At 43.4% G+C, this 19438-nt stretch overlaps 1 long non-coding RNA gene across 1 annotated transcript in view; it reads right to left on the reverse strand.

Moving 5' to 3' along the window:
* Positions 1-3263: 3263 nt before the first annotated feature.
* Positions 3264-19438, reverse strand: part of LOC124157136 — a 212660-nt gene continuing 196485 nt past the window's right edge. Inside the window, exon 4 of the long non-coding RNA XR_006864543.1 lies at positions 3264-4153. This is a non-coding gene — a long non-coding RNA (uncharacterized LOC124157136). The remainder of the gene's footprint in view (positions 4154-19438) is intronic.

Raw genomic sequence — 19438 nt, forward strand, 5'->3', positions numbered from 1 at the left:
CGGGATAAACCGTCGGCATTTCCATGTTTGTTTCCCGGCCGATGCACCACTAAAAAGTCATACTCCGACAATTGCTCAAGCCAGCGAGCAACTTGTCCTTCCGGTTCTCGAAACGATCTCAACCACTGTAGGGAATTATGATCGGTGCGCACCACAAACCGTTTGCCTAATAAATATTGGCGAAAATGGCGGGTAGAATTTACTACCGCCAAAAGTTCACGCCTCGTCACACAATATTGTTTTTCGGCACGTGAGAGCGTCCGACTGTAATAGGCCACAACCCTTTCCTCGCCTTCCTGTCTCTGGCTGAGTACGGCCCCGATACCCATCCCGCTAGCGTCACAGTCGAGCGTAAATTCGCAGTCCAACCGCGGGAAGGCCAAAATCGGTGAACACGTTAGCTTTCGCTTAAGAGTCTGAAAGGCGTCTTCACATTCTGCACTCCATTTAAATAAGGCATGCTTCTCGGTCAACCTGTGTAGGGGGCAGGCTATCTGTGAAAAGTCTCTAATAAACCGCCTGTAGTAAGATACAGTTCCTAGGAACGCCCTAAGCTCCTCAAGGGATGCTGGAGATCGCCATTCTGTGATCGCGGCAATTTTATTAGGATCCGTCGCGACACCATTTTTGGAGACTATATGGCCTAAAAATTTCACAGATGGTTTCATGATTTGGCACTTCTCAGGCTTAATTTTCAGTCCCGCCTTCCTTAGGCGTATCAACACATCTGTTAGCCTTTCTACGTGCTCCCTAAAATCCCTTCCAAAAATTATGACGTCATCCAAGTACACCAAACAAGACCTCCACTGTGCACCCGCGAGCACTAGGTCCATTAGTCTTTGGAATGTACTGGGTCCGTTGCACAATCCGAAAGGCAGCACTTTAAACTGATATAGACCGTCACCAGTGGTAAAGGCTGTCTTTTCTCGATCAGCTTCCGCGACCTCGCACTGCCAGTATCCTGACGCCATATCTATTGTGGAGAAAGCTGTTGCGCCGGCGAGCGAATCGAGAATGTCGTCCATGCGGGGGAGGGGATAAGCATCTTTGTGAGTCACGGAATTCAGACGCCTATAATCAACACAAAATCGCGTCGATCCGTCTTTCTTTGTCACAAGAACGATCGGTGAACTCCAAGGAGATGATGATTCTTCGATTATATCGTCCCTCATCATTTCCTCTACGATTCGTCGCACTTCTCCGCGTCTGTGGATTGGCAATCTCCTGGGAGGTTGCCGAATCGGGGACACATCCCTAGTCTCTATTGTGTGCTTAAGAATGTTTGTACGCCCTAAGTCGTAGGGTCCTCGAGAGCACACATCTGAAAACTCATTCAACACTGTTTTGAGTTCCTCTATTTCCGCTTCACTAATATCGGCACAGTTTAAGTCAAAGAGGGAAGATGCTGGGGGGAGATGCGCGTTCTCCAGACTAAAAACGGGCTTTTGACATGTTTCCACTTGTTCTCCACAACACTCGTGCAATACGCCCACTTTCGTGTCTTTGTATAGAGTCACTGTCTCTCCCAAGGGATTCAGGAAAAGCATATTCACCGTATCCTTCACGTTATGCAAAATCCGCGCACCGAAAACGCCATAACGCTCTAAAAGTTTTGGGTTTGGCTCGATTATCCCCACTTTTTCTTTGAACCCCGGGTCCGAGCTCACCAAACACTCCACTACCACTTCGTGGTGAGGAGGAAGAACAACGTTCTCCTTCAACGTCACTGCGCAGCCCCACTCGCACTTTCCCTCACTTGAGAGAAAAGGCACCGCTTTTCCGCGGAGAAGAATGCAATTCCGGGAAAAAGCCACGTCACACTGATGTGCTCGCAGAAAATCGGCACCCAGGAGGCATCCCTTCGATAGGCGCGGGGCGATGAGCACATCATGAGAGAACTCTTCCCCTCCGATCTGAAGTATCACTTCACCCTTCCCAAGCACCCGTAATGGCTCCCCATTCGCCGTTATTAGTGTCACATTGTCTGTTATGATTTTCCCCGAATTTTCGGTGCGGCTCCATATTTCTTCCGATATCAGTGACACTGCCGCTCCCGTGTCTATTAGTATCTCGACGGGGATCCCCGAAACGGATCCGCGCACCAGGAGCACTGACTCGGACCAAATTGTCCAAATTTCCTTTACTCCGCGTCCTCCGACGCCCTCGAGCGGTGAAGTAGTGTCTCGGTTTCCTTTTCCGTCTGCGGCCGAGAAGGTTACCGTCTCCTCGGCCTCCCATCGTTTCCCGAGAAGGAAAGCCGTGGGCATTCGGCCCTCAGATGGCCCTCCTCGCCGCACATCCAACAGCGCGGCCGATCTCTGCGCCTCACACTGGAATTAGGGCGCCGCCTCTCCGGAGCGGGAGCGGGGTCGTGGTCCTCACCACTCGACATAACCATCCCTCGTAGAAATTGCAACACCTCTCTCATTGTCTCTGAGTTCTGTGTCAACGCGGCCTCCACTCTGTCCTCGCGACCACACCCTCGACTCCCCACACCGATATCCTGTGACCTGACGAGCGTCGCCGGCGCCAACGCATTCACTCCCCTGGTGGATGACTCGGCGAAATGGATTGCCTCCATCTCGATTGCAACGCCGATTGCTTCCTCGAGGCTAGCAGGTCTCGCCTGCTTCACCCACACCCGAATGTTCCCGTCGAGCCCATCGAGGAAGCGGTCGCGCACTACGGCCTTTCTCGCATCCTCGGGCCAGGAAGGGTATGCGCGCCGAGCAAGGCGCCCGAGGTCCGTGGCAAAGGCGGCGATGTCTTCTCCGGGGTTGCGCGCCCTTTGGACGAATCGCGCCTTCTCCTTCTCGCTCGCTTCCCTTGGGTTGAAGCGCCGCCCCAACGCCTCCCGCGCCTTTTCATAGCTCCCTCTGTTTTCCTCCGGCAGATCACGAAACGCCGAGAGAGCGTTTCCTGTGAGGCAGAGTCTCAGGTAGAGCGTCTTCTGCTCCTCAGGCCATTTATTTATTTCCGCCACTGTCTCAAATTGGAAGACCCAGTCTTCCCACTCCTCCGCACCACTAAACTTCTCCGGCATCACCATACCCGCCATGGCTGCCGCCGCCGAACCGCACGCAAAATCTCAGGATCGAGAACACTATCCTACCGACTGCGCCAATGTAGCGCCGGTTCGCTGGAGAAGGATATTCAAAATAACGTTCGCTCACTTCGAGGTTCAAACCACAACTTCTTTATTCTCTCTCTTTTACAACGGGCCCCAAAAGCCCTTCTCCCGTCGAGGGCTTCACGCCCCCACCTCCTGGGTTTCCCCCAAGAGTCCATGTCCTGAGTAGCGGACAGCGCTCCGCTACATTAACGACAGTGATAATAACTGTAACATAGTCGCAGCTTCGGATGTCATCAAAACAATCCTGAAAAGTGAGTGTGCTAATTTATTTTGATTTATGATGGACAGGGTACGAATTAACATATGCCGCCACAGAGCCCATACACGGTTCGTGCTTAAAAATAAAACAATGAGCGTACTGAGATCACATATGTGCAGTGTGCCAGTTCCTCCGTTTGGTATTGTCCGCAGGAAACCTCTGCATTGCTATCTCAGAATCATGTTCTGAATAGGATATTATAAAATGAATCATTAAACATAGGAAATATATTTTTCAAAAGATATCCTCCGAATTAGGTAGATTTTATGTATGTAGAAATGAATACCACGTCTGGAGAAATGAATTAGCATTCACAATCACGTAATACAACGGTTTAAAGCGCCAATTTTGAAATACCTGCTATACTTAAAAGCTTAAGAAAAATATGGCTCATACGTGAAAAACTAACGCATTTATCAGGTATGCTACCGGATAAACATTACATTAAACATCGAATACATAAAATAAGGAAAGTAAGTGTTGAGTGGAAACCTAAAGTGACAAAAATACTCTCTCCTACCACGTAAAATGTTAAAGGTTCTGTCTTAGGGGAGTCAAGAAGCACAAGAAACAAGTTTTGCTTTCATGATGGTAAGGCGGATGAAGTTGGCGGCAAAGAAATTGCATGCTCGCCGTTGATGAACGAGATGAGTTCGCGGCTGGTTTTGAGCACCCATAGGTGCAGCTGACACGGACTGTGTCACCGACGTAGTGAGGACGGCCTCCCCATATGCGATGACCCTCCTCTGGCGGGGCTGTCACTGGAAAATATACAGAAAAGTTATCCATGGATATGCGTTATAAGGGGATACCTTTCACCCTTGTTCCTTTATTATTTTTTCCTTTCCCTCTAATGGATATTACCTACCAGTTTAAAGTTAGGTCTTTTGATTCAATGATAGACTTTGCTTCACAATTCACTAACCACAAAGAAAATCGGGAAAAGAATTAATTCTAAAACTGGACGTTCTGTAGTATTAAACTCATGAATCTTTAGCATGGAATATATGTATCCATTGAAATTGTCAGCCAAACCACTAAAGATTACATTTACCGAGTGGCGACCATCAGGTACCATCTCCGGGCGATTAATCACTCCAGTGCCCAAACCCAGGTTTTACAGTCTTTCATTTGGCGTTTCTGTGAAGTGTTTTAGTTATCAAATTGTTTTCTATTGTGTAATAAGCCAATATTACTATACGCTTTTTATTCAATAGTTAAACAATTTTCAGGTCTCTGTTTCATATTTGTTCTGCTTTGTAAAATAACAGTATATATTAGCATTTTTAATGCATTGACAGTACATTGATTTTACTCAGAATACGAGTAACAAAATAGATGAATTAATTATGAACAAGAGATTAACCCATGAGATTAACGCTAAGCGGGGATTTTGCCGCATGTTTCGAAAATTCGAAATAGCGCGTTTACTGTGCATAGTTCATAGGTGGCACACATTGGAATTCTATTTCTGTACTTCTCCCTCTACCAAGAACATATGTTTGCGTCAATGTGACGACCAACTATTGCGTTAGAATCTTACTAAGTGAGAACAACGTGACTCCGGATGATTTGCCGCTAGATGGCGTTCACACGCTACTAAAGAACTTCTGATAATTGTCGCTACCGTGGAAACTTGGAAGCTTCTTTTTCCAACACTATGTCAATATGTTCTCTCGTATTTATTATATTTTTTGTAAGCATTTGCATTATTATTTCGTTATTATCATTTGTATAATGTATCTCAACCTCAAACCACATGTCGTAATTTAAAAATTTCATCTTTATACTCAAATATGCATCACCTTGGTGTATCAATGCGTTATTTACGCTTTACTAGTGGCCGAAAAATAAGTTATGTACGTTTATTATAATGTGCCATGCATTGGAGTTTGAAGGCGAAGAGTCGGCACCTGGTGTCTCTACCTGCGGGAGAAGAGCATAATGTTGCAAAGGCATTGTAACAAGATTCAGGAATCGCAACCTCCTAATGGACGTAAATTGTATTATGTAGGAGACCGGATGCTGGCTCTTCATATTGAAGGAACCTACCTAAGCATCCCACGCTCTCTCCGTTCTTTTCCTCTGCTTGCACCTTACCTGCACATCCCTCTGGTTTCCGGTCGCTCCTTTCCCACCAATAGGTACTGCAACATCAGCGACCTACGAGCCTCACATGCCACGGCGATGGCAACGAATCGGAGAGGTGAATACTGATCACGTGGGGACGCCTAAGGTGGACTTGGGAGTCTAAGCAGCTTGGCAGCAGGGAGTCAAGTGCGAGATGTAGAGAGAGCAACATCAAGTTGGGGATCAATAAAAGAATGGTCTTTATCTCACAAAATCTTTCAATTCTGTTCCCTGTACTTCCTCTGACGGACCAGTAGCGGTCGTAAATCTTACATTGGTGTCAGAAGTGTCGGATTTTAGTCAGAGGAGGATACATATCAGAAGATAAGACCATGTCTTCTCGAATCAGTTTAGGTGGACGAGAGGTGGAGCTCCAGCAGGCCATGAACGAACTGTGCGAACGACTCCGCGTGGTCGAAACGGAAAATAAGAGGCTGAAGAATAACAGCGCGGCAACCGCGACAGAAACTCGACCACAGCTCGCATATTTCACGGCGGTTGGCGAGTTTTCGGGAAAAGTCGAGGAGGATGTCGACGCCTTCTTTTCAAAGTTGGAGGGAATCGCAGATCTCGGTGGATGGTCCGATGCCGATAGATTGCGAGTCGCTAAGCTGCGTATGCTCGGAGACGCTAATATTTTCATTCGTAGTAAAGACGAATGCCGCGAGGCAGACTCGTACGAAGTTTTTAAGGCTCTCGTTACGACGCGGTACCGCTCCAAAAAGAGCGCGCGGTTTTTCCGGGAGATGTTGTCGAACCTCCGCATGTCACCGGGCGAAGGCATTGAGGCATTCGCTGACCGAGTGCGGGCGATAAATGCGCGAACCTACTCCACTGAGGGCCCAGCAGAACGAGTGGCGGAGCGACGTGTCGAGGCGGATCAGCGGGCGCTCGACACGTTCCTACGTGGGCTAACTGGGGAGGTTGGCCATCAGTGTCGACTGACTGCCCCTGAGACCTTCGATGCTGCCATCGCTAACGCCATCCGGATCCAGGAGACTGAGAGGAGGCCGGCGGAGGGACCAAGGGATGGACCACCCGCCCGCCGAGTATTCCATGCCCCTAGCCAGCGCGTCTGTTTCAACTGCGGGCAGCCCGGTCACCTTTCCAAGCAGTGCAGCCGAGGAAGGCGCTGTTTTATCTGCGGAGGGGGAGATCATCTGGCCCGTGATTGTAGGAGCCGCAGCGGGGTCCAACAGGCGGGAGATTTAAACGGCGCTGGGGCCGGAAGAGCCGCCGAATCCGGCCCCTGGTAAGTGTAATCCTACCTCGTGTGGGCAGTAGGGGGGATTCATGCGATTTGGTGGCAGTAGTTAATATTTTAGGAAGAAAATGTAAAATGCTTATAGACACGGGGGCTCAGATTTCGCTAATCAGGCGCGCTGTATGTGGAACAGACAAAATCAGAGCACCTGCGGTCAGAATTTTGGGTATTGCTGGGGGAAAAATGTGGAATTACGGGGAGAAAGAAGTGACCTTTTTTGTGGGGGCAGTGAAGTATGATGTAAATATGCAAGTGGTTGAGCGAGTTGCAGAATTTGACGGGATTTTAGGCTTGGATTTTCTTAAGAAATATGGGGCATCAATTGATGTGAGTGGGAGTAAACTTTTTGTTGGCAAAAATAGTTGGCCATTAACAGGGGAACTAGTAGAGAAGAAACAGGACCTGAAGGACGAGATTAGCCCTAATAAGAAGGACAGTAGTTCTAAAAGACACGAAAAAACTATTAAAAATGTAGAGTTGAGGTTAGCAAATCCTATATCTGTGCCGCCGTGTAGCGAAAAAATAATTAGAACAACAATTGTAAGTGAAACCTCCTTTCAGGGTCGCGAAGTTATTGTGGAACCCATAATTCCGGATGTTGAGGGGTGTGCCGTGGCTCGTAGTTTGAGCAGCATAGGCGAAGATAACTCTGTTATCTTTCAAGTGGCGAATTTTGGGACAGAGGAATTAAATTTCCCAAAGGGGACGTTATTGGCTACGGTAGACGAGCTAGTTACAGGGTTGGCGGGCGAAAGTGATGTGGTAAGAGTTGGCCAATTAGGGACGATAGAAAATGTCACCGATAAATTAAATTTTGCTGACAAGCTAAGTCACCTATCGCCTGATGAGGTGAATGTGTTGAGGCCTGTTCTGGAGGAGTTTTGTGACCTTTTTAGTCATAAGGAAAATCTACCTGCGACAGATATCGCGTACCACCACATACCTACTAATGAGGTAAAGCCCATATATCGTCGCCCATACCGCACTCCGTACCATCAGAAGCCATTGGTAGAGAAATTTGTGCAAGAGCAACTTGAGGCTGGGATAATTACACCTAGTGAGAGCCCATGGGCATCACCAGTCGTTATCGTGCCCAAGAAATCCACAGATGGGAAGCCAAATTTTAGATTTTGTGTAGATTTTCGGCAATTGAACTCCATCACAACACCCGATGTCTATCCGATTCCAAATATCGTCGATACTCTTGATTATTTGGGGGGGTGTAAATATTTCACGACCTTAGACATGACCAGCGGGTATCATCAAATACCCATGCACCCTGAATCGCAGCCTAAAACCGGTTTCGTTGTCGAGAGTGGGCACTACGAATACACTAGAATGCCATTTGGTTTGCGAAATGCCCCTGCTACCTTTCAGCGAATGATGGACGGAGTGCTCCGCGGATTAAAACCCTTACAGTGTTTAGTATATTTAGATGATGTTATTGTATTCAGTAGCGGAATTAAAGAACACTCCGAGAGATTGAGACGAGTTTTCGAAAAATTGAGGGAATCAAAACTTTCATTAAAATTTGAAAAATGCCACTTTGCCTTAGAACAGGTAAATTATCTCGGCCATATTATTTCGAAAAAGGGTGTGCGGCCCGACCCGGGAAAGATTGATGCGGTGAAAAACTTCCCAACCCCAACGAATGTGAAAGAGTTGCAATCTTTTCTCGGTCTAGCCAACTATTACCGACGCTTTGTCGATCGATACGCCGAGCTGGCCAGGCCCCTTACAAGGCTTTTGAAGAAGGGGACAGCGTTTATCTGGGGACCGGATTGTCAACACGCAATGGGTGTTTTGAAGGATGCACTGACTTGTAGCCCTGTGCTTGTATACCCTGATTTTAACAAACCCTTTATTCTCTCCACGGATGCAAGTAATTTTGCGCTTGGGGCCGTCTTATCACAAGAGGTCGCGGGAGAGGAGCATCCAATAGCCTATGCATCTCGGCAACTAAATACCGCGGAAATCAATTATTCCACGACTGAAAAAGAATTGCTGGCGATCATTTGGAGTGTTCAGCATTGGAGGCCTTATTTATTTGGGAAAAATTTTAAAATTGTGACAGATCACGCAGCATTGAAATGGCTTTTCAGTATGAAGGACCCCTCTAGTAGGTTGATGCGATGGACGTTAAAGCTCGGCGAATATAACTATTCCGTTGTTCACAAACCGGGGAAGAAACATTTGAACGCGGATTGTTTGAGTCGTAAAGTGAGGCTCGTCGACACCATATTTGATGATGACGTAGCAAAAATGCAAGTAAGGGATATGCAGTGTAAACAGTGGCGTTCATCACAAGGTTTCGAAGAAAAGGGAGGGTTTTTATACAAAGATACGCGTAATGGATTGAAACTAGTGGTTCCGGAGATAATGAGATTAGATGTTTTCAGACAGTATCATGAGCACCCTTTGTTTGGCCACGCAGGTGCGCAGTCAACATTCAATAGAATAGAATCTCTCTATTGGTGGCCTAAAATGCGAGCGCATGTTGAAAGGTTGGTGAAAGAGTGTGTGTCATGCAATCGCCGTAGCCCGTATGGTAGAACGAGAGCGCCTTTGCAGAAGCTACCTGAAGCCGAAGCCCCTTTTGATTTCGTAGCGGTCGATGTGGTAGGACCCCTACCCGTGACGGAGAGTGGAAACAGATACATTCTCTCCATATTAGATCATTTTTCGCGGTATTTGGTCATGGTCCCCTTGGCGGATCAGTCGGCAGTGACTGTAGCTGAGGCTTTCGTGAATAGGTGGGTTTTGAAATTTGGTGTGCCAAGTAAGCTTTTGAGCGATCAGGGATCTAATTTTATGTCTGAACTGTTTACAAATATGTGTAAATTACTGAAGATTACGAAGTTACGCACAACACCCTTCCATCCGGAATGCAATGGGAGAATTGAGAGGGTTCATCGAACAATTGCGGTTATGATTAGCCATTACGTAAACTCTAAAAACAATAGCTGGGATGTATTACTCCAATATGCAACTACAGCATATAATAGTAGCACGCATAGTAGTACAACATGTTCGCCACATGAAGTTGTATTCGGGTTTCCAATGAAAACCCCTTTCGAGTGTTTGGACAGAGAGAGTAAAAAGATTGTCGGCGATTATGTTACGGGTCTTCGGAAAATCCTGATGGATCTGAGGTCGAAGTGCCGCAATAGTTGTAGGAGTGCGCAGAGAACACGAGAGATTCAGTACAATAAAAAATGCAGGGATGTGAAGTACATGTGTGGGCAGTATGTGTATTTGAGTGATGCCCAAATTAAGTCAGGCCGAGTTAAGAAGTTTCATTGCCCATGGAGGGGGCCATACGAAGTGATTGAAGTTCTCTCGGACACAAATGTGCGGCTGAAGCTTCCCTTTCGAAATGTTGTTGTACACAAAAATAGGCTTAAACCATATCATGGTACTTCCCCTCCCACTTCAACTAGCAGATTCCAGGAGCGACGTCGAGGGCGCCCACGGAAAACCCAGACGACGGAGGACGAAGGAGCCAGCTGTGCGCCCTGTCCAAGTGTGGAAGACCCCCCCTGTTTTCCCCTTCCCTGTGTTGTTTATCCCTCCACCTCATCAGTGCCCCCAGCGAGTCCCCTGACCAGCGAGAGTGATAATCTGGAAGAGTACGCACATCCCAGAGAAGACCGCGAAGAGGATACCAACGTCCTTGCTTCCCCATTCCGTGCGCAAGCACATTCCGCGGAAGGCCGCGGAGACTGCGGGAGCACCGACGCAGACGACAATTCCCTTATCTCACCAACCCTCCCCGCGCGCTCTCCCTACCCTTTGAGGTCGCGAGCGGCTGGCCAAGCCGGACCACGCTCAGAGAACGAGGACGTTAGTGTAAATGTGCCAGCAGAAAGTGTGGTGAACGAGGAGAGAGCCGAAGGTGCATATAACCTACGACCACGTAATAATAAGAAATAAATTGTGTCTTGTGAGATTGAACATTGTTTAATGAAATTTTGTTGATGCTGGGTTTATTAGTATTTAATCTTTGTATTGTTGATCAAGGGTCGGAATGATTATGTATTACGGGATTGTATGATTTTTACAGACGTTTTATTGAGTGTTGGGTTTATTGTGGTATTTCATCTTGAATGTCTTCTTAAAAAAAATTGTCCACTGTGTGTCCAATTTTGTTTTGCGGGAAGGCGATGTAGGAGACCGGATGCTGGCTCTTCATATTGAAGGAACCTACCTAAGCATCCCACGCTCTCTCCGTTCTTTTCCTCTGCTAGCACCTTACCTGCACATCCCTCTGGTTTCCGGTCGCTCCTTTCCCACCAATAGGTACTGCAACATCAGCGACCTACGAGCCTCACATGCCACGGCGATGGCAACGAATCGGAGAGGTGAATACCGATCACGTGGGGACGCCTAAGGTGGACTTGGGAGTCTAAGCAGCTTGGCAGCAGGGAGTCAAGTGCGAGATGTAGAGAGAGCAACATCAAGTTGGGGATCAATAAAAGAATGGTCTTTATCTCACAAAATCTTTCAATTCTGTTCCCTGTACTTCCTCTGACGGACCAGTAGCGGTCGTAAATCTTACAATTATGATTTTATCGAAATGTGAAAAAATTGAGTCGGTGGTGACTAATGTAGAGTATATGGTATTCTAAGGTCAGATTGTATTTATCACCCCGATGAGTTCTAACGAGCGCTTCAAAAGCTTGATTGTGAAGATGGGAGGGAAGGGCAGGTAAACCACGATATGGAGAATATTTTTTTGATTTCTCACATGAAAGTGAAGGGGAGGAAGAATGTTTTTGGAGACGCATTACATTCCAGCAATAGTTAGCAATCTGATGATAATAATATTGTTAGCCGCCCACATAATTTCAACGTTTATCTAGATCAATGGAAACGGTTGAACTCTTTGGCAGGACTCTTAGATACAATTTGCTAACACTAAAACAAAATCTAAATACATTGTTGTTGTTCCACCAGGGCCAAAATTATTTCCTAAGAATGCCGCAACCGAACTCGAATTGTTTCCGAAAACGATTTTACTGAACGTGATTGAAAACAAAATTCGAGAATACCAAGTTGTATATTGAAGAAAAACTGACATCTCATGTGTACTCGAGAATCAGGGATTGCATAAATACTTCTCAAGTAGAAATAATATCTTTATTTGGAATTAAATACACTCTCTTCGTAAAAAGAAGTTACAAGACATGTTATATGAGCTTGTAAAACAGATGGAACAGGCCTGATGATTTGTAGAACAGCGATCGTCATAGCAACGAGGATACGGGCATTCGAATGGGAAAATAACACTAAAACATTACTATTCAAGTAGGTATTGATTTAGCCATGTATTTGCTAAAAAATGGTCTAACTTTCTTAGGTACGGTGAAAAAAACTTAAATCCACAGAGAGTTACTACCCTGCAAAATTCGATTGGCTGGAACTTCATTTCTTGGTTTTCAGGATACCTGCACCATTGTTTCGTACTGTACTGTACGAAACAAGAGTGAAATTCTGCTTTCTACGCTGCACTGCAAAGAGGACATCGATCTAGAAACTGCGAAACCTGAAATTATCCTGAACTACAATTTAACCAAGGGAGGTGTCGATTCTGTGGACCAGAAGTGTGTAAATTACTCCCCTTCAAGACGAATACTAAGGTGGCCTCTATCATAATTTCTCCGGTTTTTTTTATATGGCTACCCTTAGCGACCACGTGATTTTTGTAGCTAATGATATTTTGAAAAAAATCCATCGAAGACCAAGAATGAAGTTCATGGAAGCTCTCGCGTTTAGTCTTGTAGATGAACATCTGAAGTCCAGGGTGTAAAAAGGTAATCTTCTAGCAGACGCAAAGGCTTTTGTAGCAATTAGACTTAGGAAAGTTCCTGAATTATCTGCTTCTGATTGTAGGGCGGGTCATTTTTTACACGTGGAAAATATAAAACTTATAAGACGGCAAATATACGAATGTTTTCGATTCATAAGCAATAATGATTCCACCTGCGTCATTAAATGTCACGAATGTCATTACAGAGACAGTGATCGTCAATAAGGATGAAAAAATTAATTTTATTTATAAAGTTTGTTATTTTCATAATTTTAATGGTTGCATTAACGATTTGGCATGTCCATTTCCTTTTTTGTGTGTGTTTTTTGACTCGATAGTGTCTACATTTTCGTCTGCAATTCCTTTAGAAAAATTATTCGAAGTATTTATCATGAAATTTGCATAAAATTATGCGCTATTTTTGTTTATAAATGAAAGGGAAAATATACCAGGATGGGTGCTTTGGGGGCTGCAGCGCTCTCTCACCCGGAATTTTTACACGGTGGCGATTCCCCTAGATTCACTTGACCAGTATCCAGGGTTCCTCTAACCTCTGGCTCTCTAATTTTCGTAAAATTCAGGAAGGCTTCAGCATTAAAAGGTTATTATAATTATTAACATTAAATGGTGGAAATAATTATTTCATCGCGGGTGAACAGAACCATTCCCATGAATGTCGTCAATAATAATTATATCTTGTAACGAAAGGAAATTCGTTTGTACACCAATTTCTGTTTTAAACAAATGATACAACGCTTAAATTAAAAAAATCTCATTGTTTTTTCATAATAACCTACGTTTTCATTAAAATATCAAATGCATTAGGTTATCCTATAAGTGAAAATCTCTTTCGATCTTCTCATCCCACTTCGCATCCACCGAAAAGGCTCATGAACCAGCGCTATCGGTCGTAGGTTTAAATAACCAGGTGATTTTATCCATTGATGCGACTATATAAGGTGCACAATGCTCCGGCTGTTTGACGTGGAACTTGACTCTCTGATTTAATAAGAGCAATAAATTTTCCAACGCTCAAAAGCACGACTCCTTATGAGAAAATTTCCGTATTTGAAGCGAAAGAACTCGAGAGAAAAAATGCTCTTGACTGCGACTGAGAAGGCTAATGCCAGCTTATTTTTGTTCGAGCCTCCGCTAAAATCCAGCTCAAGCGCCCAGAGAAGGCAAGCTGAGGCAGGCCTGCGAGGAAGTCAAGAGAGGCGTTTGGGGGGCGTGATGCTCTGCGATGCTAAGGCCAGTTCCACTTGCGACTACTCAGGATAATGATACTTAAATTAATCATGCAGCTCAGGAGAGCATTCGCATTTCACACCTCAAATTTCTCCTTGAAACTCAGAGGATTTCTTAGAAGAAATCTCATTTCATTGAATTGGAATACCAGCCACATCGCGGCGGAAGAAAAATTACTCACGGAAAATTGAGAGGGTGATTTAATTTGGTCGTTAACATAATCATTCTAGAAAGGATTCGATTACAACTACAAATAGCGATGAAAATGATCTATAAACTTTGCAGCAACTAATACAATGTGAATGAGCTCTTTCTCCAATTACTGTTTCATGCAGTAAAAACCACAAATATGACGTGGTTAATTCAATAGTTTGATTTATATTTTGAAAAATAAAATTTCATTAGATGTCCCGATCTTCCCAGTTTTTAAAGTGCTGGCTACCCTAATAATATTGACAAAGACAATAAATTCGAAGCTCCTGATATAAATCATTTGCCAGCGCAGGTATTCTTTTAGACGGAAAGAATGAGGAAAAGAGAGTGAAGGATAAGAAGTGAGAAACACTGGCGAGGGGACTTGAGGGACTATAGAAAAATATTCAGGTACTCAAAAGGGAATTCCTTCGCCCTCTGCGACGGCTAATTGATTTGCATATGAGCCGAAACTTAGGTTCTCTCCCTCACTCTACAAAGGGCTTCGGAACACACCAAATAAAAATAGCTATGGGTTTTCTTAGTTTACCATGAAGAGTTCTGACGGTCAGCCTGAGTATTTCTCTTCCCTTTTGACCCCACCAGCTTTTAAGGCCGTCTTACACGGAGCACATAATTTCGCAAGTAAAAACAACAATAAATTCTCATTTCGGCGTGCAATCGAGGGAATTTTCAGACGAAATTAAAAAAGGGGCTATTTTTTGCCAGCTTACATCCATTCATTCTCGCATGAGTTCATAGCAATTCACCGCTTTACACCACGCAATTTTTACTGCACCTTCGTTCACCGATCAGATTATGCAATGAAGTGCTCCGTGTAAAACGGCCTTAATGGAGCCCTCAGCGGCCTTGCTATTGCCTGTGCGGACGCTTCGTATCCCACGGGATGCTGTTCCCCAAAATAGGAGAAAAGAGGAAAAAGCGAAAAAAGAAACACCCCACTCAACCTTCTCCCATCTTAGGTGAGCAATGAACATCTCAAACCCATAGTCTACTCCTCCCTTCGTCCTTTTTTCCCTCTCCGCCCCTGGTTCGAGAAAATAAAAAAAGGTGCAGAAAGATCCCTTCTCGGTGACCCTTGAAGAGTTACCCCTGCTTCGCTCTCTTTCCCCGTTACCCTACTCCCCCTTTTCTCCTTCCAAACCCACTCAAGGAATCGAGTTAACAAGACGTTCTACCTCTTCCAGTCTCCCTATACCCTTTCTCTTCCACGTCTTTCTTCGCTCGACCATATTCGCCTGCGGGGATCGACAGGGCGAACTCTTCCGACGACCGGCAGGCCGCGCTCCCAAGAGGGCAGCGGAGCGCATTCTTTCCACCCAGCGAAGCGTTAGCTGCTCTCAACATACGAGTCCACGACGATGGACTTTGAGGGCTCTCCTGGCAGCTTGCAAGGTTCCCCCACAAACTTGACGAACAAACTCCATTCGCTTGTGCCGGCCTCGCTGGCGGCGGGGTAATTTCCTCACCGGCTAATACGGGGACAGCAGGTTCGAATTCCACCTGGGGGGATTTATTACCATCTAGAGCTTTCATTTTTATCATAATTTCAAGTGTTTGATGATGATAAATATGGATTTGTTGTGATTTGATGTGATTTTAGTGGATTTATCACCATAGTTAAACACGGATACGCACAACATTCCCAAAAAAATTGTAATTTGCTAGATGACTCGGCAAACGTTGTTTTGCCATGTAAATTATTTCCAGTTAGTATTTAGGTAGTCAAATAAAAAATAACTAACTTTGTGAGTGTGCGGTTATGTGGGTTATGGCGAAAGAGGAATGGTGCACTCTAAATGATGAAGACCAATAAAAATAACAAGCCACTTGTACAATGAATACAAAAAACATACATTTTTTTAAATTCATGGCACTTTTATAATCTTAATAAATAAATTTTAAAGTAAACCACTATCATAAATTATGACAACAAAAAAGAAAAATTATCACTCTCCTAGTTCAATGAAGTGTACTATGAGTGAGTCCATCTTTAGCCTACACAAACAAACTGTATGCTTTATCCACGCGAGAACATGCCACTTATAATTGTCCGTGTGAAAAACACGGTGCGCCTAAATCTTATTGGCCACAAACAGTCATCTTTTGGCCTTCATACCTATTTGTTGTCATTTCGAATGCCAATCTAATTTGAAATTGAACCCGTTTGAACTCAATTGACACACCTGTCGGAATACTTGGGATTCGCGGTATTTATACATCTTCTCCTTGGAACTTGCGATTCAAAATGCTACAATGCATCGACAACGTTTTCATTAATTTTAAAAATTACTAATCACCTGTGGTTGCATAGGCGTGGTGGGTTGAAATGATGAAGCAAAATGATTGGATATCCAACCTTCAGCTTTAAATGGTGCGGTTCCATTCCAGGAAAATCCAATAAGTTCAAAAAATCCGCTGGATAATTTACGGCTTCATTTGCTATCGTAAACTGTGTTGATAGATTTTATGACACTAAGTCCTCTGGCAACAACTGTTGTATCTTGAAATTTAGAAAAATGACGTCCATATGTTTTGCTGTCAAAATTGTTCTTTCTGCTAGAAACTCGTGATTAAAATATTTTGGGTGTATATCGGGAAATATCTGGGCAATTAGAGCCTTTTGCGAATAAATGATTGACCAGAAATCGGTGGGCAAGTCTATGCACCCAGTATTTTCATGAACAGCTACTTTTCCATCGCCAATATCTAACAGTTGTATTAAGAATTTTTCAGGGGATGGATCTTGAATAATTTGAACGCACACATTTGCTTTCCGCTGCACCATTTTAACTTTACCCCACAGGGGCGATGCTTTCAAGCAATCGTTGATCTCATAAACGTACGTTGAATCACAGGAAGTGTTTGAAAATGATTCTCAACAATTTTGCACGCACTGAGTATTAAGTATTAATAATGGCCTAAAAGGATTAGGGCCCTAAAATTTAGTGAGTGAGAGAAAGCTTGCTGAACTTTTTAACAGTTATAACAAAGGATTAATTTTATGACTAAACTTATTGCCATAAAAAGATGTAAAGTAACATTAACAATACCGAAGATCGTCAAGGAGACGGTTAACCAAATACGCTTTGATTTCAGGATTTTTATAAATGTTTTTTTTATTCGCCGTAAATCTCATTGAAAACTAAATTCGAATGTAAGAATAAGAGTATGTATTTACTTTTCCTTCGAATTGTATATGTTTCAACTATATGTGACGATTATCACTAATTGCAAAATGCAAAAGTAAAAAGGTGTGTAGGCATAAATAACGAACTTTACATATGTTTCTTGTGGAAATGATTCAGAGCCTCGTGGGTCCTACGGAAAAATATGAAATAGTTTTCGTCCTATTCACAGACCTACTGAATATACACACACAATTTCATAGGAATCTGTCAATCGGTTTCGGAGGATTTTGTCAAAAAAACTGTGACACGAGAGTTTTATACTTTGGATTTTACTAATCGTGTAAATATTTCAGTAAATTGTGTAGCAATGCAAAATAATTCTAAGAAACCAAAATTGACCTTCTTGCTTCCTGAAACTAAACATCTTTTAACCGAATTTTTCATCTTCCAAGTTTCTCAAGTAAGCTCTAATGTTGGAATCGTGGGAAAAGAACATATCTCTGCTTACCCTGAGTCCATGGATTTGGAATTTTCGACACACATAGCTCGAAGAGTAGGCGACGGAACGCGATCGAGAAATAAATACAGGACTATAAATTTTTCAAACATATACAAGGACTACCAGTTAAAAAAAATATAATACTAGAATTGGAAGTAAGGAAATAAAACTTTGTTTAAACTTTTAAATAATACTAGAAATAAGGAAATAAAGTCTATCGGTCAAAAGTATATAATATATAAAATAAAATAAAACTGATGAACTGAATGTGTATTTGAAAAATTGATGAGGTTCTAGCTTTCCATTTTGAGATCTGTCGACTACTTACCACCCCTAAACCAATACTCGGGAATTTCCTAAGGGTAAACACTCGCGAAGTAAGCGGGAAAGACAAATGTTGTTGGAGTTGTAAAAATAATTCTCGGTAATCGGCATAGATAGTTGAAAGAAAGATACTGCCTGATTCTAGCAATGCCTCACTTGGAGTACACTGCAAGCGTGTGGGACCCTTATGGAGTGGGTTTTATATTTGAAATGAATAGAGTACATTGCAGGGCGGCGAGATTCTTGCTGCGTTACGATAATAAGTGTACTTTTTTCAAGATGTTAGGCGAATTAGAATGAGAATTTACATAGAAGTGTAGATCAAGTATTGACTAAATTTATTAAATAAATTCGGTGGAGATTTTTCTCAGAAGACGTGGAAATACCCTTCTTTTACCGTCGTGGTATAGAAGATGTGATCACGAAAATAGAGGAATTAAATAAATAAAATAGACTCCAACACAAATAGATTTAAAATGTCATTTTTTCTTCGAACTATTAAGGATAGCAACAGTGTCTCGATAAAACTAATAGCTTAGCTTGCCAAGACTGCTCATTGCATATTTAACCTTCTACCTTGCATGGATTTTCTTCAGAAATTACAAATAAGTGGGAAGTTTTGCCATAGCTTGAATGTGCGCGTATTTTTTTTGTGACGTGATTTGACCGTGAAGTGTGTATGTGAGAATCCTCTTGAATGCTGAATGTCGGTAATTGGTCACCCCCTGCCAAACACTATTGTAATGGCTCACACGCAAATATGTAGATGGGTCCACTCTAGAGAATTCTAGTTGATGATGCTCCCAGCAAGTTCTAGCAAACACCCAATGAAAATGGAGCAATTTTCTGTATTTTTTTCTCTCACCCACTTTCAGTATGTAGCAAACTGCGACGAAGTTCTAAAATGGAGGAGTGTGTTGAGCTTTAATAGACTCTCGAGGGTGGAAGCTGCTAAACTGGAAAGCGAGGCAGTAAGTAGTCGTTAGGGTGTGTGCACTTTCACTGCTCTCGCATCCAAAGGAGAAACGATTGATGCTGAAATTCAATTTGTGTTATTTTATTGCATTCAGCTACTCCAGGAATAGTATGTGATTCTGTGAGACATTTCTTCGACTAAGAGAACGGCTGATAAAATTCGTCTCAGCCAGAAAAAAATTAAAAAATAACAAAAAACAAAATCAGTAGAAGAGAAACGTTCGATAACATTATTTAATATATCAATAGGGTAGTTTTCTATAACAAATAAAACTAAAGGCATAGATTGCGATTCGTTACCCACCATTAGTGTATTCATAATGTACAACTTATTTGGTTTTAGAAATCCCAGTTTAGACGAATGTTAATGGTCAATTTTAACTTCATTTGAAAAAGGCCAGATTGGTGCCTATGCGATGCCACTCCACGTGACGTCACTAGATGCTATACGAG

The sequence above is a fragment of the Ischnura elegans genome, chromosome 4, assembly GCF_921293095.1.
Source record: "Ischnura elegans chromosome 4, ioIscEleg1.1, whole genome shotgun sequence".
Classification (NCBI taxonomy): Eukaryota; Metazoa; Arthropoda; class Insecta; order Odonata; family Coenagrionidae; genus Ischnura; species Ischnura elegans.